General features: G+C 47.9%; 1 protein-coding gene across 1 annotated transcript in view; it reads right to left on the bottom strand.

The window, feature by feature from the left end:
* The window catches only part of LOC144606858 (glutamate receptor ionotropic, kainate 3-like), a 552,253-nt gene that overhangs the window by 30,772 nt on the left and 499,205 nt on the right, over window positions 1-22,276 (bottom strand). The window lies entirely within an intron of this gene.

Raw genomic sequence — 22,276 nt, forward strand, 5'->3', positions numbered from 1 at the left:
TGAGGGGCAAGTTTCCACACAGAGGGTGGTGTGTACATGGGATGAGCTGCCACAAGAACTGATTGAGGCAGGTTAAATAGCAGCATTTTTAGTTTAGTTTAGTTTAGAGATACAGCGTGGAAACAGGCCCTTTCGGTCCACCGGGTCCATGCCGTCCAGCGATCCCCGCACATTAACACTATCCTACACCCATTAGGGACAATTTTTACAGTTACCAAGCCAATTCCTACAAAGCTGGACGCCTTGGGAGTGTGTGAGGAAACCGGAGATCTCGGAGAAAACCCACGCAGGTCACGGGGAGAACGTACAAACTCCATACAGACAGCACACGTAGTCGGGATCGAACCCGGGTCTCCGGCGCTGCAAGCGCTGTAAGGCAGCAACTCTACCGCTGCGCCACCGTGCAATTTAAAAGACATTTGAACGGGTTCATGGACAGGAAAGATTTTGAGGCATATGGGCCAAATGTGGGTAAACGGGGCTTACTTAGTTGGGAATCTTGATCAGCATGGACGATTTGGGCTGAAGGGCCTGTTCCCATGTTGTTTGACTCTTCAGAAACATAGACAGTAGGTGCAGGAGTAGGCCATTCGTCCCTTCAAGCCAGCACCACCATTGAATTTCGTCCAAAAAAAATCGTTTTTTTTGGATGACAAATAAAGCTATCTTGAATCTTGAATATGATCTTGCCTGATCATCTTGAATCAGTAGGGTCTTGACGCGAAAGAGTCTGAAGAAGGGTCTCAACCCAAAATATCACCCATTCCTTCTCTCCAGAGATGCTGCCTGTCCCGCTGAGTTACTCCAGCATTTTGTGTCTACATCCGGAATCAGTACCCTGTTCCTGCTTTTTCCCCATATCCCTTGATTCCATTAGCCCTTAGAGCTATATCTAAGGGGCCTGTCCCACTTAGGCGTTTTTTTAGACGACTGCCGGCGACTGAAAAACCGGCAACTGGACACCCCCACGACAATGTCTACGACAAGCTACAACAACCTACCACCTAGTCGACGTCAAGCTACGGCAAGCTACCGACAACCGGCGACCCAATCATCGCTACTTAGGACGTCCACCTACGACCGCACCTACGACAACCTACGACCACACAGGGGACAACCTACGACAACCGAAGTCAACCTACGTCCACCCGCGATGAGCTACTACAAGCTATGACCCTGTCGGTGACAACTGAAGACAATACACGCCACTTTGGCCTCCGGTTTTGACGCCGGTACCTGTCGCCGGTTGACGTAGGTCGTCGCCAATGGAATTCAGCAAAGTCAGCACCGGCGACAACCTATGACAGCGCCAACGTCAGGAGACGTCAAGCTACGATCATTGGCGTCAAACCAACAGTCGCCAATTAAAAAAAAACATTTTTCAATCCAGCGGCGACCAGAAAAACGCTACGACACTTTGGGGATGACTCACGACCGTACAGGTGACCGTGTGGCCTAGTCACCTGTAGTCGCCTCAAAAGCCGCCTAAGTGGGGCAGGGTACTCTCTTGAATACATCTTTGACTCTATGTCAGTTTAAACATGATATTACACAGGGAATTTTGTACTTGGGAATCTCTCACAAGATTGACACTATGCATCTTTTTTTAAACACCATTCGAGTGATTTAAAAAAATGGTGTAATGCAATTCTTGGGCAGAGTGTACAAAGTAATAATTTGCCGAAACCTTCAAGTCTACTCCGACACACATAGTTTCTCTGGAACTTCTCTCTGTGCCAGTTTCACGGTAACTAGTGTCGGGACGTGTGGGAAGGTCCAGCAGTCTGCTTCGATTATAATCAGCCACTCTTTGCTGCTCTCCCAAAATGCCCCATGCAATAAAAACTCTCTCTCCTAATTGCCACCAATTGGCCAAGTACAGCTTCTGAATCGAGTTAAGGATTAAACATGAAGCAGTCCGACGGGAAAACACTTTCCCCTTTCAGAATTAACTACAAAATCCATCCAGTGACATTTTAATGACTTTCTTTCTGAGCTGTGTGTTTAGTTTAGAGACACAGGTCCACGTCAACCGGCGATCTCCGCACATTAACACTACACCCGCTAGGGACAGTTTTTACATTTACCAAGCCAATGAACCTACAAACCTGTACGTCTTTTGGGAGTGTGGGAGGAAACCGAAGATCTTGGAGAAAATCCACGCAGGTCACGGGGAGAACGTACAAACTCCGTACAGACAGCACCCATAGTCGGGATCGAACCCTGGTCTCCGGCGCTGCATTTGCTGCAACACTACCTCTGTGCCACCGTGACCGCCAGAGATACAGTGCCAGAGACACAGTCCCTTCGTCCCACCAAATCTGTGCCAACCAGGGTAGCCCTGCACACCAGCACTATCCTTCACGCTAGGGACCATTTATGATTTTTATCGAAGCCAATTAACCTACAAACCTGTACGTCTTTGGAGTGTGCTAGGAAACCGGAGCACCCGGAGGAAACCTACATAGTCACAGGAAGAACGTACAAACTCCGTACAGACAGCACCTGTAGTCAGGATCGAACCCTGGCGCTGTAAGGCAGCAACTCTACCGCTGCGCCACCGTGCCGCACTGTGTTGTAAATAAAACCAACACAAGAACTCCAGGGTATGCAGACGACACACATGCAGGCAACTTTCAAATGGACAATTATTTAGGAAGTAATCGTGGTTTAAACTTTAGACTTCTTGAAATGGGAACAGGCCCTTCAGCGTACCGAGTCCATGCCGACCAGCGATCACCACGTATACTCGCACTTACCTGCACACTGGCGACAATTTTTTACAATTCTTTACCAAAACCAATTATCCTACAAACCATGCCTTTGAAGTGTGGGGGGAAACCGAAGCACTTGGAAAAAAACAAGTGGTCAAAGGGAGAACGTGCAAACTCCACACAAACAGCACCACCAGGATTGAACGCGGGCCTCTGGCGCTGTGTGGCAGCAAATCTACTGTTGTGCCACTGTGCCACCCCAAATGTTATTATAAAACAAAACAAAGGCTTCCCTTTACAACTAAGGAGCACTGAAAAATTCTTATGGAAAGAAATATAGAGCCTTCCAATTCATGAACCGGCCCTTTGTTGCAACGGGATCTGGTCCATATCATGATCCACTTCCAATCCAGGTCACTGTTGGTCATGAATGGAAATGTTATGGATTGTAACCTTGGTCATGGACGGAAGTGCTTCCTATCTTTGGAACATGAATAGGAATGGTTTTGAGGGATACGGGCTGAACACGGGTAAATGGGACTAGTTTCGGTGAGGCATCTTGGTCGGCATGGACAGGTTGGGCTGAAGGGCCTGTTTCCTTGCTGCATGACTGTATGATGCCTTGTTACGAGGTTGGCTACACCGATGGATGGGCCCTGACGATTGCTGCGGTGGTGTAGACGGTGAGCGCAGCGGTGGGGTCCAAGAGTTGACCCGGCGGTCGGCTGAGGTGGCTCGTGCCGCCGAGATCAAAGAGGGACCCGGGGGGGGGGGACAGTGAAAACAAAGAGGGACTCTTCAGGGGTGGGTGAGTAGGGGGTGGGGGAGACGTCGTGGAAATGCACAGGCCTGACGCACGGGCGGCTGTGGAGAACATAGAGGGACGGCCATGACTCTAATGAGTACTTTGGTAACTTTGACGCTGCCAGAAATATGGTGGCTTATTGTGTTAGGAAGGAACTGCAGATGCTGGTTTAAATCGAAGGTAGGCACAAAATGCTGGAGTAACTCAACGGGTCAGACAGCATCCCGGTAGGGAAGGAATGGGTGACGCTTCGGGTCGAGACTCTTCCTCAGTCTGAAGAAGGGTCTTGACCCGAAGCGTCACCCATTCCTTCTCGCCCGCGATGCTGCCTGACCCGCTGACTTACTGTGTTGCTTGTGTATCGTATGCGACACAAAGAACTTCACTGTACCTCGCTCGGTTCATGTCTCAATAAAGTATTGTGGAATTAATTCTGTAGTTGCGTTGGGTGTTTTGGGAGAGGCTCAGGGCAGGATCAGGGCATCACCTCCACAAGCAGCCTGTGAAGCTCTGGGTTCTGGCGAGTCTCTACAACTTCAGAACTCTCATCAACAGGGGAATCCAGAGGCAGCACAGAAAACCGATAGGATAACTGTCAGAGCTGCCACAACAACACTCCTTACAATGTGTAAAGACCAGTCTGAAGAAGGGTCTCGACCCGAAACGTCACCCATTCCATCTCCCCAGAGATGCTGCCTGACCCGCTGAGTTACTCCAGCATTCTGTGTCTACCTTCGATTTACCCCAGCATCTGTGGTTCTTCCCTACACTCCTTGTGCTCCAATGAAGACACTGACCGTCCGATCATGGGGTGCACTACGGTTGTTGCCAGCAGTGGCCGCCTTGCCAACAGTCTGCCCGGCCCTTTCTTCTTCGTTGTTATTTTAGTTTGTGTTAAATGCATGTTTTTAGTATTCTTTAGCTTGTTTTATGTGGGGGGTGGGAGGAGGGGGTTGGGGGAAACTTTATCTAATCTCTTACCTCGACAGAGATGCAATTTATCATGTATCGTATCTCCGTACGCACTGCGGCCTAACATCGAGGAGGTGGCGGCCTTTGCTGGAGACCGACTTCGAGAGCTCCACGACAGGAGCCTGTGGGACTTACGATCGTGGAGCTTGTGGTCTCTGGTCAGAGACTGGCTTTGGGAGCTCCAAGCTGCAGGAGCTTCGAGCGCCCCGATGCGGGAGCTTCGACCGCCCCGACGGGGGAGCTTTGATCGTTCGACCGCGGGAGAAAAATGAGGGAAGAAGATTAGACTTTATTGCCTTCCATCACAGTGAGGAATGTGGGGCAACCGCTGTGGTGGATGTTTATGTTAACTTTTATGTAGTTGTGTGTCTTGTTGCTTGTTTCGTATGGCTGCATGGTAATTCGCATATCACTGTGCCTTAATTGGTACACGTGACAATGAAAGACCTTTGAAATCTTTGAAACCTTTGAAAGTTGAGAGAGCTGGCCAGCAATTCTATGTCAGAAATAATACAAGCACTGTGAACATGTAAAGCCCTGTCCGAAGAAGGGTCTCGACCCGAAACGTCACCCATTCCTTCGCTCCAGAGATGCTGCCTAACCCGCTGAGTTACTCCAGCATTTTGTGTGTGTCTTCGGTGTAAACCAGCATCTGCCGTTCCTTGCTGCACACTGTAAATTCACTGTCCGGTTAATGTATTTGCACAAATTCACCAGGACGATTTCTGTCGTGGAGGTCGAGGAGATTAGTTTAACTTAGCATCATGTTCGGTGCAGACATTATGGTTCACATGGCTTCATCATGTGCTGCACTGTGCTGTGTTCTATGTTCTGCTAAATAACCCATTGGCAATCAGTACCCACGCGAGCGAAACCTGCACGAGATAGCCCAGCTGTTGGCGGTTGTGCAGTAGAAAGCAGAAAAGCAGCTCAATAACCCTTCTGCTGCCTCTATCCAATCCTCTACTGGCTAACCACAATTACCAAGTTCGAGCGCAGTGTTTCCATTGATTCAATCTGTTAACGCAACAGTGCCCTAAACAGCATGGACCGTTCCTTTGCAAGGTTAGCAAATAGTTAGCAAGTATGTTGAATAGTGTGTCTATATAAAGGTTGGCCATGACTGAGCAGATGCAAGTGTGTTTAAGGTGCAAGATCATTGTGTTTGTGGGCGTGTCCGTGTGTATTTTGGAGCAATGGCAAGTTAACTTTAGTTTAGTTTAGTTTACTTAAGTTTAGTTCAATTTAGAGATTCAGTGCGGAAACAGGCCCTTTGGCCCATCAAGTCCGCGCTGACCAGCAATCCCCACACATTAACACTATCCTGCACACACCAGGGACAATTTGCAGTTTTACCAAGCCAATTTGCCTACAAACCTGTAAATCTTTGGAGTGTGGGAGAAAACTGGAGCTCCCGGAGAAAACCCACGCAGGTCACGGGGAGAACGTACAAACTCCGTACAGGCAGGATCGAGCCCGACTCTCTGGTGCTGTGAGGCAGCAACTCTGCCGCTGCGCCAACGTGCGGTCATTGTTGGTATGCTTCCCATCGACCCAGACCAGACATGTAATGCCATTATTCGTTTCCAGTGCTAGGACATAGATCACTCTAGTTTCTGCCTCCCATGGGGGCCTCATCTCTGTGCTTGGCGGCTTTCTGATCACCTCTACACGCTTGATGCTTTTGCTATCTGCCGTCCATCACTTTGTCTTGGATGTTAGGGTTAGCATCTTAAAGAGGCTGCCATCTCCCCTGTCTGTGTTGCCATCTTTCATTCCATTGCTGCACAATCGCCACTCACAGCGATTAGAATCAATGATCAGCAACTCTTTAAGAGATGCAGGTTTGATGAGAGTCAGTAGAGATTAATCTCAGCTGCTGTGCAAGACTTCTGAAACGACTTATGCATAATGTGCATAAATCGAAAAAACATTACATACTACACTACAACTAAAACCTTTGCACAAGTTGTGTGCCAGGAAGTTCCAAGCAAGGGGGGCATGGTGGTGCAGCGGTAGAGTTGCTGCCTTACAGCGCCAGAGACCCTGGTTTGATTCTGACTATGGGTGCTGTCTGTAGTTTAGTTTAGTTGTTTTAGTTTAGGGATCCAGCGCGGAAACAGGCCCTTTCGGCCCACCAGGTCCGCGCCGACCAGCGATCCCCGCACATTAACACTATCCTATACCCACTAGGGACAATTATTACATTTACCAAGCCAATTAACCTACAAACCTGAATGTCTTTGGAGTGTGGGAGGAAATGGAAGATCTCGCAGGAAACCCACGCAGGTCACGGGGAGAACGTACAAACTCCGTACAGACAGCACCCATAGTCGGGATCGAACCCGGATCTCCGGCGCTGCATTTGTTATAAGGGAGCAACTCTACCGCTGCCTGAATGGAGCTTGTCCGTTCTCCCCGTGACTGCGTGGGTTTTCTCCAGCATCTCCGGTTTCTTCCCACACTCCAAAGACGTACAGGTTTGTAGGTTAATTGGCTTGGTATAATTGTAAATTGTCCCAAGTGTGTGTGGGATAGTGTTAGTGTGTGGGGTCGCTGGACGCCGCGGACTCAGTGGGCTGAAGGGCCTGTTTCCGCGCTGTATCTCTAAATTAAACTGAATGAAACATCCACACCGTGTCACCTCATTTCCTGGCCATGTTGTTTAAAGTGAAATGGTTACAAAGGCAGTGTATTGCATGAATGAGACAAAGCAACTATTTTGCCAAGGGCAACATTACAAATACAAAAATGGTGCTAATAAAGCATTGAATAACTTTAAGGGCCTGTCCCACTTAGGCAATTCTTTGGGCAACTGCCGGCGACTGTCAAAGTCATCGCAGATCGCCAAACTTTTCTTTTACCCGGCGACAATGACCACGTCAATGCCGAGTCAGGTCGAGATTACACCGTCTTCGGAAACATCGCGAAATTCCCACGCTGTCAAAGCTTCTCCAGCGTCCTAATTTTCGCTGAAATCACTGACAAGTCGGTAAGTACTTGAGAGTTTTGAACTATAACATCTTGTATGGGTTACTTAAAAACCAAGCTTCACTGTAACAAGGCATAAACAGGATTTACTTCCAGTTTATTAATAGCAGTATTAAAAAAAAAATTAAAGTGGTTCAGTGGATTTTTGTGAAAAGTTTGTGGGCATTCTTTGAAAATGTACGGGATATGCATATCTGGTTTCTGGGTTGCATATCTGGGTTGGGAGCCCACTTTAAATGTAATGGTTGATGGCCATAAACATCGCAAAAATTCCCACGCTTACCTGACCGTCAAACTGTCGCCTCCAATCTACCTGTCAAATGTCCTGACGGTAAATAAATTGGTTAAACACACGTATTTTATGATATTTTGAAATGACTTTACTTATTTTAATATTATGTGCTTCTAAATGCATCTAAGACAACCTAGCAAACCTGGGGACAGCATGCGACAGCGCCCGCAATAAGCAACGATACCTGGCGACAAGCCAGATGTCGGCGAGAAATTTTAAACCGGATGATTTCTCAGTGACGCACTGAGATCCACTATGATTTTTGGAAGACTCCTCACGATCATGCCCGCGACACCCGGCGAACTGTCGGCAACAGCCTAGTCACCGGCAGTCGCCTTAAAATCGCCTAAGTGGGACAGGCCCTTTCGAACTAGTATGAATCATCGTGGACTTGGTCGGCCATTTTTCTTAGTTTAGAGATTCAGCGCAGAAATAGGTCCTTCAGCCCACCGAGTCCGTGCCAAACAACAAGGCCCGCACATTAACTCCATCCTACACACACAAGGGACATTTTGCAGTTACACCAAGCCAAATAACCTACAAACCTGTACGTCTTTGGAGTGTGGGAGGAAACTGAATATTTCGGAGTAAACCACGTGGTCACGGGGAGAACGTACAAACTCCGTACAGACAGCACCCGTTGTCAGGATCGAACCCGGGTCTCCGGCGCTGTGAGGCAGCAACTCTACCGCTGCGCCACCGTTTCTATACTTTTCTGTATTTCTAAAACTCTAGGTGGGGTGATCGTGGAAGTTTAGGTAAAATATGAGACAAACGCATAAAAAATAAAGTATTGACTGTAATTGGCCCTTTCACATCTGGACTTTTTGCCCGATGCGAGAGGGGTCAATTAGAGGTACATGGCAATGGCCCTTTGTTAAAACCATCAGTGTGCCTGAAACACGTAGCCTTGGCTGCATCTGCCAGGGTGGACAAAATGTCACCAACAACGGTGTATTGTTTGTTACTCCTTTTCAAGAAAAAGTTCAAAGGTCTATTACCCATTGCCTTGCTGAGGGTTGTGCAGTTTAGTTTAGTTTAGTTTAGTTTAGTTTAGTTTAGTTTAGTTTAGAGATAGAGCGCGCAAACGGGCCCTTCGGCCCACCGAGTCCGTGCTGACTCGCGATCCCCACACACCAGCACGATCCTACACACTGGGGACAATTTACAGTTCTACCAAAGCCAAATAACCTACAACCCTGCACGTCTTTGGAGTGTGGGAGTAAACCCGTAAGCCTGAAGAAAACCCATGCAGTCACAGGGAGAACGTACAAACTCCGTACGCACAGCACCCATGTAGTCAGGATCGAACACCTGGTGCAGTAAGGCAGCAACTCTACCGCTGCGGCGCCGTGCTGACCTTTAGTTGTGAGGGTGGGGTGTGTGGGGAGTAGGGAGTGTGGGGAAGGGTCTCCGAGCTAGACAGTTTGGAGGAAGGCGAGATGGTGTCAGGGTCTGTGCTTTGCCAGAGGGGAAGGTGATGGTGTTTGACGCTGAGAGAAGGGATGGTGCACTGGGTGGACAAAGATTGGTTTGGGGACTGGGAGTGGGCATGTTGCGGTGGTGGGGGCAGGAGGCTGGAACCAGGGCAGTGGGACTGACAGAATCAATGGGAGGGAGTGGTGAGGGGGGGAGCAAGCGGGGATCTGGGACAGACATACATGGGTCAGGGGCTCGTGTGGAGTGTGGTGGTGGAGAGGCTCGTTTAGTGGAGCCCCCCTGGGATGGGGGGGGATCACAAAAATGGAACACGCAGGCACAGTGGAGCAGCGGTAGAGCTGCTGCCTTACAGCGCAAGTGACCCGGGTTCCACCCTGACTACGGGTGCTGTCTGTACGGAGTTTGTACATTCTCCCCGTGATCTCTAGTTTCCTCCCATACACCTCACTACAAGCTACAGGTTGAATGTATAATTGTAAATTGTCCCAAGTGTGTGTCGGAGAGTGTCATTGTGTGGGGTTTGGTGGTTGACACCCACTCGTTGGGCCAAAGGAGCCTGTTTCCGTACAGTGCCTCTATACTAAACTAAACTGAATTAAACTAAACAAAACATAATGAAAGTACCTGGCAGACATCCTTTTACTGACAACGTGGTACTGATGGCTACTTGCACAGGAGTCACCTGTCTCTTTGACAAAATAACTATCGTTCTTCTGAGCTGTTTCAGAAGGAGCAAAGGGGAGTGATACCATTCTGTGAATTTTATAATGTGGAAAATCAGCTTAAGAGCAATAATGTTTAGTTCATTATGTACCGAGCTACAGTGAAACACTTTTTGGCGCATGGTATCCAGTCAGCGGAAAGACTATACATGGCTCTTATCGATAATGGTGACTGGAATTTGTGGATGTAAAGCAACCCAGAATTGAGAAGCAAAATGCCTTGCAATTGGATTCCAAAGAAGGGTGTTATTTTCTGGTTAGTGTAAAACCCGTAGCCTGCAGAACCTACGTCAGTGTTCAGACTGAACAGTTACGGGTCCCATAAATACACATACAACACAGATGGTAGTGTAAGTCAAATCAGTCATCCCTTGCCACAGTTTGGACAACATGAATCAAGTTAAAAGGCGGAAGGAACTGCAGGTGTTGATTTACACCAAAGATAGACACAAATCTACACCAGGCGGTCACGGTGGCGCAGCGGTAGTGTTGCTGCCTTACAGCGAATGCAGCACCGGACACTCAGGTTCGATCCCAACTACGGGTGCTGTCTGTACGGAGTTTGTACGTTCTCCCCGCGACCTGTGTGGGTCTTCTCCGAGATCTTCGGTTTCCGCACTGTATCTCTAAACTAAAAAAAATCTGGAGTAACTCAGCAGGACGTTTCGGGTCTAAACCCTTCTTCAGCGTCACCTATTCCTTTTCTCCAGGGATGCTGTCTGACCCGCTGAGTTACTCCGGCATTTTGTGTCTATGAATCAAGTTAAGGGTCCAAGGTGCACTGAAGGAAAAAACATCATGGTCATTGGCCACAATGGTCAAAGGGGAACCTGTTGTGGGGGGGTCGCCGAGAGAACAAAAAGGGACCCGGCGTGGGGGGGGTGGGGGGGGCACTGAGAACAAAGAGGCACCGTAGGGGACTATGATTACCTTGTAGCTTTGTCAGCACCCTACATGTAGCGACTCTTTGCCTACACTGCATGTGGCATGCAAAACAAAGAATCTCACTGTGATATGTCATAGGCGATAATAAAGTATCGATCAATCGATCAATCAATCAATCAATCAATAAATCAATCAATCAATCAATCAATCAATCAATCAATCAATCAATCAATCAATCAATCAATCAATCAATCAATCAATCAATCAATCAATCAATCAATCAATCAATCAATCAATCAATCAATCAATCAATGTGACCATAGTTTATATATGCTGATATATGTGTCCATAAATTTTGATCTTTTATTTGTGTGAAACATAGCTACACAGGTCCCTGAGCAGAACACTGAGTGCTGGAGGATCTTAATGTGTCAGGCGGATGGGAATAGGAGACAGGGTAGCACGCTCGCACAGCAGTAGAGTCACTGTCTCACAGCTCCAGGGTCCCGGGTTCAATCCTGACTATGGGTACTCGTCTGTACGGAGTTTGTACCTCCTCCCTGTGAAAAATTATAAACTGTCCCCAGAGTGTAGAATAGTGTTGGTGTGCGGGGATCGCTGTTCAGTGTGGACTCGGTGGGACATGGTGTGAAGGTATAAGGGGATTCATGCATATTCAGCTAAAGCTAAACGGTTGAGACATGGTGTAATCAGACCGTTAACGGCAAGAGCATGTAAGGCATATCTATAAACGTTGGGACATGGTGTAATCAGACCGTTAACCGCAAAAATCCCATAGCTTAGCTCGTGCTGCTAATGATTGGCTAATGCAAGGCACCGTTGACTGCAAAGGGGTGGCAGATGGACAAGGGATGGGGAACTGGTAACAAAATGGGGAATTGACCCAGGGGTCCATACCTAAAGCAGGCCATATCTAAGTGTTGTAACTGATGAATGTGCAAATAACTGAACTTGTGACTGGATACAGTACCGATTGTATTAGGGAATTATTGGCCAATCAGCAGGCCATATGTTGGACCATGATGACATGTGAGGGCCCTGTGTGATGTATAAAAATGCCGCTGTAACGCCCTGTAAGTGAGTGGGGTAACGAGGGGCTATTGGTATGCAAGCTCCCACTCCTGCATGCGAAGTAAAGTATCTACTCCCGACTAATGTGTACTGTTGTCTTTCAGTGGACTTTAACAATAGGATCTGTTTCCACGCTGTATCTCTAAACTAAACTAAACTAAACAGCGCCCTCAGGGAAACACCACCATGGCCATTTCAATGCGAACATAGTTCATTATCCTGTTCCTTTCTTTGTGTGAAGCATAGCTACATAGGTCCCTGAGCAGAACTTTGAGTACTGGAGGAATTCAGCGTGTCAGGCTGATGGAAATAGGAGATAGAAAGCTGGAAAAGATAGGTGGGCACAGGACAAAGCCTGGCGAGTGATAGGTGGATACAGATAAGGAGGGACAGGCAGCATCTCTGGAGAGAAGGAATGGGTGAAGTTTCGGGTCGAGACCCTTCTTCAGACTGATGTCAGGGGAGTGGGCGGCACAGAGATAAAATGTAGTTGGAGACAGTAAGACTGGTGGGAGAACTGGGAAGAGGGAGGGGATGGAGAGAAAGGGAGAGCAAGGGCTAGTTGAAGTTAGAGAAGTCAATGTTCATACCACTGGGGTGTAAATTACCCAAGCGAAATATGAGGTGCTGTTCTTCCAATTGGTGCTGGGCCTCACTCTGACAATGGAGGAGGCCCAGGACAGAAAGGTCAGATTGGGAATGGGAGGGGGAGTTAAAGTGCTGAGCCACCGGGAGATCACGTGGGTTTAGGCGGACCAAGCAGAGGTGTTCAGTGAAACGATTGCCGAGCCTGCGCTTGGTCTCGCCGATTGTAGAGAAGTTGACATCTGGAACAGCGGATACAGTAGATGAGGTTGGAGGAGGTGCAAGTGAACCTCTGCCTCATCTGGAAAGACTGTCGGGGTCCTTGGACGGAGACGAGGGGGGAGGTATATGCACAGGTGTTGCATATACACACATGGGGCGATTTGCAAATTACCAAGGCTAATTAGCCTACAAACCTACTCATCTTTGGAATGTGAAAGGAAACTAGAGCACCCGGGGAAAACCCACGCGGTCACAGGGAGAACGTACAAACTCCGTGCAGACAGCACCCGTAGTCAGGATGGAACCCGGGTCTCTGGCGCTGTGAGGCAGCAACTCTACCACCACGCCACAGGGCTGCCCCAAGACTTACTCTTGCACTCTGTGTTTTGCTTAAGATTCCGGCAGCTGCAATTCCTTATTTCTCCCAGGTAATATTCAATATCTGATCACTGCTCAGAATGTAAAATCTCTCACAAGGCAGATTTATGCATTTGATAAAGAAATCAATATTATTGAGTCCACGGAAACAGAAGAAAAGCTTATCGATAGAGCTTAACAAGCCTCTCTAATAACATGCGCGACGTTTCAGGTCGAGACCCTTCTTCAGTCTTGATCCGAATCGTCACCCATTCCTTCTCTCCAGAGATGCTGCCTGTCCCGTTGAGTTACTCCAGCTTTTTGTGTCTATCTTCGGTTTAAACCGGCATCTGCAGTTCCTCCCTGCACCTCTGAAATATCATTTTCTTCAAGAAAAGATCATTTATATTTAAATCCAGTAAAGATCAAGGCGATGAACTCACTGAATCATTCTATTTCATACAGGACGAGGATCATTTAACCACAACAGTGGAATTAATTTCAATGCAAAAGGGGCTGAAGAATGAATGATTTTTATCATTCAGATGATTTTCTTGCTGGGAACTATCTGTTATGAAGGTCGCACTTTGTATGCAGCCTTTCTTGAATGTAATCAAGCAGAGATCCATCTAAAAGACTGAGATAATTTAAACTTAACGCTTTGATTGATTACGATGAAGTAAGAATGGAAGGCTGTCTGTATGAAGCAAATGCCTGTGGAAATGCATAGCAAGTCGCCGAGACTTGTGTAGAATGTGAAATCTCCCTCAAAAGTGGAAAAACTTCAAATTAAGTTATTTTTAATAGCAGAAGAATTTGGAGTGGAGAACTGGTTGATGTGTGTTGGTACTCAGTCAAAAAACCAGTGGATGTGTTAGCGTAGGGAGGGTGACGACCTGAAAGGTCACCCATTCCCTCCCTCCAGAGATGCTGCCTGTCCGTCTGAGTTACTCTGACGGAGGTGTATCTTGCAATGAATCAATAACAAATATGCCATTTCTAATTGTCATTAAAGATATTTCTTAGAAAACTCTGCAAAAAGTAGAATCATAACATCAAAGAATTGGCATTTCACAGATGGAGGTCATTTGGACCATTTAGTCTATGGCAGCTCGTTGGAGGAATTACATCAGCTTTTTCTTGCTCTTCCCTCATCACCCTATAGTTTATTTTCCCATCTGTCCATCGAATTTCTTTTGAAAGATCTTTTTGACTCCCCTTCCACCATTGCACCACTCCAACAGGAGCATGTTCAGACTCAGCCTAGAAAACAAACATAATGTTTGCTACTGAACCATCCCCTCTTAGGGCGGCACGGTGGCGCAGCGGTAGAATTGCTGCCTCACAGCGCCAGAGACCCGGGTTCGATCCTGACCATGGGTGCTGGCTGTGCGGCGTTTGTACATTCTCCTTGTGACTGCGTGGGTCTTCTCCGGTTGCTCCATTTTCTTCCTACACTCCATAGACGTGCCGGTTTGTAGGTTAATTGGCGTATGGAACATTGTAAATTGCCCCTAGTGTGGCGGATAATGCAGTGTACGAGGTGGTCGCTGGAGAGCATGGGCTCGGTGGGCCGAAGGGCCTGTTTCCGTGCTGTATCTCTCAAGTCTAAAGGAACAACCTCTTGATAAGTGCTCTGCCAAAACTTGGACTGATCTTACAGCCCTTTCTCTAACCTGTTCACAACAATATATCCATTCTATCCTCACGGCTGATTTGAGAAATTCCTGGAACCAATGATGTAAATCTTGCCCGCCCTGTCACTAGGACCTTCGAAGAGCCTTTGGATGTAGAGCTGGAATTAATATTCCTGTAATGGCGTAATCACAGTTACATAAAGGTCCCATGTAACTCGTCTGATGTTGCACATAGTGGAAGTGGCAAAGTACCCTCTCTACACAGAAATGAAGTAGGATTAATCAATGGGCCATCATGGACTCCACCCTTCCTGAGGTCATCTGCTGCCAACCCTGTCTTGTCCTGGCCAATTCTACCTTTCAGTCTGAAGAAGGGTTCCAAGCCGAAATGTCACCTGTTCCTTTTCCCCGGAGATGTTGCCTGACCCACTAAATTACTCCAGAATTTTGTTTCTACACGGTTGCATGACTTGAAGGGAGGTATGAATTGCATCTCACTGAATTTCTATATCTGGAATCAATTTAGAGTGGGTACGTTCTTTCTTGAGAGAGTTAGATTTAGCTCTTAGGGCTAAGGGAATCAAGTGTTATGGAGAAAAAGGCCAGAACGGGCTACTGATTTTGGATGATCAGCCATGATCATATTGAATGGGCGGTGCTGGCTCGAAGGGCTGAATGGCCTACTCATGCACCTATTTTCTATGTTTCTATGCTTCTGTTTATTTCACTAACTAAAATTCAGGGGATTAAGCGGTGTTTAATCCTCAATGCATGGTGCAGAGTGGAAAGTTCTGACCTTTAGAGTGGGCGTCCAATGCAACTCCTATGCATCCATGCATGGTTTCAGCAGAAATGCATTTCAAAGATATACAATGATATTGCCAGGACTCGAGGGCCTGAGCTACAGGGAGAGGTTGAGCAGGCTTGGACTCTGTTCCTTGGAGTGCAGGAGGATGAGGGGTGATCTTATAGAGGTGCACAAAATCATGAGAGGAACAGATCGGGTAGATGCACAGAATCTTTTGCCGAGAGTAGGGGACTCGAGAACCAGGGGACATAAGTTTGAGGTGAGGGGGGCAGAAAGATTTAATAGGAACCTGAGTTTTTTTTTACAAAATGGGTGGTAGGTGCATGGAATGAGTTGCTGGAGGTAGTTGAGGCAGGTACTATTGCAATGTTTAAGACAGGTACATGGATAGGATAGGTTTAGAGGGATTATGGGCCAAACGCTGGCAGGTGGGACTAGTGTAGATGAGACATGTTGGTCAGTGTGGGCATGTTGGGCTGCAGGCCCTGTTTCCGCACTGTATGACTTTATGACTTTGACTCTAAGATGCAAATGATCAGGAAAGTGATTGTTGCATGCAGGAAAATACCTGCTCCCTCGAATGCAAGTACATGTCAACGAGTACTCCTTCAAATGCTTTTAACTTGGCCCCTATTGGCAACCAGTAGTACAGATTTGAAGCTCAAAAAATCAGACAAGGCAAATGGCGATGAATCAGGAGTCTGGCTGGGGATTGAAACTTGGCATTTTCCCATCGGAATAAAATCACAAATTGTTGCTGGTGCTTTAGTTTCTTCTGGCAAATGTTTGACAGGGATTGTTTTAGTGTTTCACTTCAACCTCAGGAGGATTTCAAATTGATGTGATCAGAGGGATAGGTCCTCGGGGTGATAGCACATCAGAAGAGGAAGACAGAACATCTTACTGCCTGGCAGCAGTCACCCACCCGCTGTGAGGTGTTCAGTGATATCACAGGAGAGAGTTGGCAGCATGGAGACACAGGAGACTGCAGAGGCTAGAAACTGGAGCAAAATAAACCACTGGAAAACTTGGCAGACCAGGCAGCGTCTGTGGAGGCAAAACAGTGGTCTCCTTATCAGGTCGAGACCTGCGTCAGGGGTTAACAGCAATAAAATATATTGCCACTGGTTTATTATTATCACGTGTACCGAGATATAGTGGAAAAAACGTGTTTTGTGCACAGATTATAACATGCATGAGTACAACAGGCCATTCAGAAGAAAAGATAACCAGATAGTGGAATATAATTTGTGGACACAAAATGCTGGAGTAACTCAGCGGGTCAGGCAGCATCTCAGGAGAGAAGGAGATTTAACATCGCCTGGTGCGGCTCGGCCGCGGGACTTAGCTGCGCAAGGCTTGGTCGCGGGGCCTTCCATCGCCCGGTGCGGCTCGGCCACGGGACTTAGCTGCGCAAGGCTTGGTCGCGGGGCCTTCCATCGCCCGGCTCGGCCGCGAGACGTTTCAGCGCCAGTTGCGATTCGGCCGCGGGGACTTCCATCCCCTTGCGGGGACTGTGCGGGTCGGTCGGGGACGAGCTGTCTGTCCGTGGGCGTGGGGAAGAGAGTGGAAGTTTTGTTGCCTCCATCACAGTGAGGGGGTGTTTGGAGTCACTGTGATGGACGTTTGTGTTGGGGTCGTGTGTCTTGTGTTCTTTTTTTTATGACTGCTATGTAGTTTCGTTCGGTACCTCGGTACCGAATGACAAATAAAGCTCTGTTATACTGTTATACTGTTATAAAAGGTGACGTTTCGGGTCGAGACACTTCTTCAGACTGATGAATATAGTTTTACAGCTACAGAGAAAGTGCAAATAAAAGAAGTGCAGAACCTGCAACAAGGTTGATTGGATGATCAGGGACCTGCCTGCATATGGGAGGTCCATTCAAGAGTCTGATGACAGCAGGCACAAAGGTGTTTGTGAATCTGGTGGTACATGCTTTCTCATTTTAACCTTCTGCCTGTTGGGAGAGGGGAGGATGGAGAATGACTGGTCCTTGATAATGCTGGCTGCAGGCAGCATCAAGTGTAGATAAAATAACAGCCTGGGCTGCCTCTCTGACTCTCTACAGTTTCTTGGGCAGAGCAGCCTCCATTCCAAGCTGTGGTGCATCTCAATGCTTTACCTGGTGTCTCTGCAGAAACTGGTGGGAGGAGAGAGATGCTTGGAAGACATGGCTTGGAGTTTCCAGAAACCTACGATCAGATACGAAACGATACGATGCGTTGAAACCTTATTCATCCCCTAGTTGAAAATGGGTCTGCCGACAGTCACAACACACAAGGTACACGAAAACTTGAAATTAAAAGTGAAACCACAAAGAGAAAGACAACAAAAAGAAGGATGAGAGGGGATCTTATCGAAACATATAACATAATTAAGGGGTTGGACACGCTAGAGGCAGGAAACATGTTCCCAATGTTGGGGGAGTCCAGAACCAGGGGCCACAGTTTAAGAATAGGCCATTTAAAATGGAGATGAGGAAAACCATTTTCAGTCAGAGAGTTGTAAATCTGTGGAATTCTCTGCCTCAGAAGGCAGTGGAGGCCAATTCTCTGAATGCATTCAAGAGAGAGCTAGATAGAGCTCTTAAGGATAGCGGAGTCAGGGGGTATGGGGAGAAGGCAGAAACGGGGTACTGATTGAGAATGATCAGCCATGATCACATTGAATGGTGGTGCTGGCTCAAAGGGCTGAATGGCCTCCTCCTGCACCTATTGTCTGTTGTCTATTGTCTAAAAAGAAAAAGAAGGAGCACTCAAAACAAAGTGGGATGTATTTTTCCTAAAAGTGGCGGAAGTCATTTGGCCTTCATTGGGAAGAGCATTGAGTACAAAGGTTGGGATATCATGATGCAGCTGTGTATGTCATTGGTGAGTCCGCACTTGGAGTACTGTGTACAGTTCTGGTCACTCAGCTGCAGGAAAGCTGTCATTCCCGGAATGGCGGGACTGTCGTATATTGAAAGACTGGAGCGACTAGGCTTGTGTACACTGGAATTTAGACGGATGGGAGGGAATCTTATCGAAACATATAAGATTATTAAGGGATTGGACACGCTAGAGGCAGGAAACATGTTCCCAATGTTGTGGGAGTCCAGAACCAGGGGCCACAGTTTAAGAATAAGGGGTAGGCCATTTGGAACGGAGATGAGGAAAAACTTTTTCACTCAGAGAGTTGTAAATCTGTGGAATTCTCTGCTTCAGAAGGCAGTGGAGGCAAATTCACGGGATGCTTTCAAGAGAGATCTAGTTAAAGCTCTTAATGATAGTGGAGTCAGGGGGTATGGGGAGAGGGCAGGAACGGGGTACTGATTGTGAATGATCAGCCATGATCACATTGAATGGCGGTGCTGGCTCGAAGGGCCAAATGGCCTACTCCTGCACCTATTGTCTTTGTCTATTGTCTATTGTCTATAGGAAAGCTGTCATTAAGTTGGACCTCAGGGCACCGTTTTCACTCAGAGAGTAGTTCGTATCTGGAATGAACTGTCACAAGAACCTATAGAAGTGGATACAATTATGACTTTCAAAAGACATTTGGGCATATATATATAGATAGGAAGAGATTAGAGGGATAAGGGTCAAATGAAAGCACATGGAATGAGCCCAATGTGCCAACTTGGTCGACATGGACAAGTTGGGCAGAAGGGCCTCTGTGCAATATACAGCTCCATCATCCTGACTCTATGAAGGATGGATTAGCAGTAAACTCTCACAGTTAAAGATTAGCAGGAGTGAAGTGGATACAAAAATAGTAGGGAAAATATATCCGTATGCAGACAATCAAATATATCAGCTTGAGTTTAGTGGGAGTATATGAACAGCATGTAAACTTTGTAAAAAGATTGAATTATATTGCAATAATGATGCACCATTGATATTGCTGTTGGAAATTTAAAAAAAAAATGCAGATGCTGCAAATCTGAGACAAAAACAGAAGGTGCTGGGAAGACTCTGTGGATCAGGCAGCATTGTTACAACAGGGAAACGGTTATCATATAAATATGAAGCGACTGTCAGTACTGACCTTAGATAGACACAAAAAGCTGGAGTAACTCAGCGGGTCAGACAGCATCTCTGGAGAGAAGGAATAGGTGACGTTTCAGGTCAAGACCAGACTGAGAGTCAGGGGAAAGGGAAATTAGATATAGATGGTGAGATAGCAGTTCACCTGGATCTACCTGATCTCCTGGTTGCCAAACATTTTAATTCTCCTTCCTATTCTCACACTGACCTTTCTGCCCTGGGCCTCCTCCATTGTCAGAGTGAGGCCCAGCACAAATTAGAGGAACAGCTTCTCATATTTCGCTTGGGCAGCTTACAGCCCAGCGGTATGAACATTGGCTTCTCTAACTTCAAGTAACCCTTGAATCCCCTCTCTCTATCACTCCCCCACCCAAGGCGTACTAGCATCAAAGTCGGCCTGTTGAGTCTCACTGTCTCTAGCACGTTTTCACCTGACTCACAGCTAACAAGCCTTTATCATCATTACTTTTGTGCTTATCTTTAATTCATTTGTTCTATATCTTTCTATATCACCGTCTATATCTCTCGTTTCCCTTTCCCCTGAAGAAGGGTCTCGACCCGAAACGTCACCCATTCCTTCTCTCCTGAGATGCTGCCCGACCTGCTGAGTTACTCCAGCATTTTGTGAAATAAATACCTCCGATTTGTACCAGCATCTGCAGTTATTTTCTTACACCACATATTGGATTCCTAGGATGCTTATGATAAATATCGTTGCTGAAGATCTTTGCAACAGATGAACGATGTCAGGTGATGTACTCTATTTTCAGACAGAGCATACTTTGAGCTATTTAGATTATACTTTACATTTAAACACGGCTATCAAAAGTCTATGTAAAACAACTGCAATAGGGCCATGATATTTCTGAATAGTGCACAATTCGCTGGCTGAGAAAGGTACATTAGGATAAGGTTTCCACATTCAGCAACATAATGAAAAATAATAGGCAACCATAGTTTGTATTATTATTTTGCTGCAAAGCATTAGATCTGCTGCAGTTCTGAGATGAAAATATTTTAAAAAGTGATTATTTTTATTGCAAAGGAATGTGCACATATTTTAGAAAATCATGTTATATCACCGTGGAGGAGGATTCTGTTTTAATGGTTTGTGTGGGATGGTTTCTTCATTGCTTTTCATTTCATTTTAGTGTTTTTGCAATGATTAGCATACAAAAGAGGCAATTTGCATTTCGGTTTATGAAATACCACCCTGCCACGATATACACTCCAACCTCAATGTACAAAATGGCTACGCGTGACATTTTTATCTTAAGGGAATTGCTTGTTACTGCAGTTGTGGACTGAGGTTTTTTTTAATCTGGTTGGTGCAATAAGTGGAAAGGTGCTCCAAGATAGTTAAAGGCACAGTGAAACCTGCCTTCGATCCTTCAATTAAATTGGCAAGATAACGCAGCTCCACACCGACCCTTGAGTTCAGTCGCTGGAGTAGCGCCCGTTAATTTGTACAGAGCAAGCTCACAAAAATGGAGCCCGTGCCCGGTGCCTGCGTCAAACGTCGGTGGTTGCACGGGGGGAAACAAAGGAGGACACTGTGTGGGGAGACTGTGAGGGGGGGGGACAAAGGAGGACCCAGCGTGGGGAGACTGTGAGGGGGGGGGAACAAAGGACCCAGCGTGGGGAGACCGTGAGGGGGGGGGTGGAACAAAGGACCCAGCATGGGGAGACCGTGAGGGGGGGGGGGGAACAAAGGACCCAGCATGGGGAGACCGTGAGGGGGGGGGGGGAACAAAGGACCCAGCGTGGGGAGACCGTGAGGGGGGGGAGGGAACAAAGGAGGACCCTGTGTGGGGAGACTGTGAGGGGGGGGAGGGAACAAAGGACCCAGCGTGGGGAGACCGTGAGGGGGGGGGGAACAAAGGACCCAGCATGGGGAGACCGTGAGGGGGGGGGGAACAAAGGAGGACCCAGCGTGGGGAGACCGTGAGGGGGGGGGACAAAGGAGGACCCAGCGTGGGGAGACCGTGAGGGGGGGGGACAAAGGAGGACCCAGCGTGGGGAGGCTGTGTGGGGGGGGGGGGTGACAAAGGAGGACCCAGTGTGGGGAGACCGTGAGGGGGGGGGAACAAAGGAGGACCCAACGTGGGGAGACTGTGAGGGGGGGGACAAAGGAGGACCCAGCGTGGGGAGACCGTGAGGGGGGGGGACAAAGGAGGACCCAGCGTGGGGAGGCTGTGTGGGGGGGGGGGTGACAAAGGAGGACCCAGTGTGGGGAGACCGTGAGGGGGGGGGGAACAAAGGACCCAGTGTGGGGAGACTGTGAGGGGGGACGGACAAAGGAGGACCCAGCGTGGGGAGACCGTGAGGGGGGGGGAACAAAGGAGGACCCAGCGTGGGGAGGCTGTGTGGGGGGGGTGACAAAGGAGGACCCAGTGTGGGGAGACCGTGAGGGGGGGGAACAAAGGACCCAGTGTGGGGAGACCGTGAGGGGGGGACAAAGGAGGATCCAACGTGGGGAGGCTGTGTGGGGGGAGGGACAAAGGAGGACCCAGTGTGGTGAGACCGTGAGGGGGGGGGAACAAAGGACCCAGCGTGGGGAGACCGTGAGGGGGGGGAACAAAGGAGGACCCAACGTGGGGAGACTGTGAGGGGGGGGGGACAAAGGAGGACCCAGTGTGGGGAGACTGTGAGGGGGGGAACATGAAGACCCAACGTGGGGAGACTGTGAGGGGGGGAACAAAGGAGGACCCGGCATGGGGAGACT

This window comes from Rhinoraja longicauda, chromosome 27 (genome assembly GCF_053455715.1).
Source record: "Rhinoraja longicauda isolate Sanriku21f chromosome 27, sRhiLon1.1, whole genome shotgun sequence".
Lineage (NCBI taxonomy): Eukaryota > Metazoa > Chordata > Chondrichthyes > Rajiformes > Arhynchobatidae > Rhinoraja > Rhinoraja longicauda.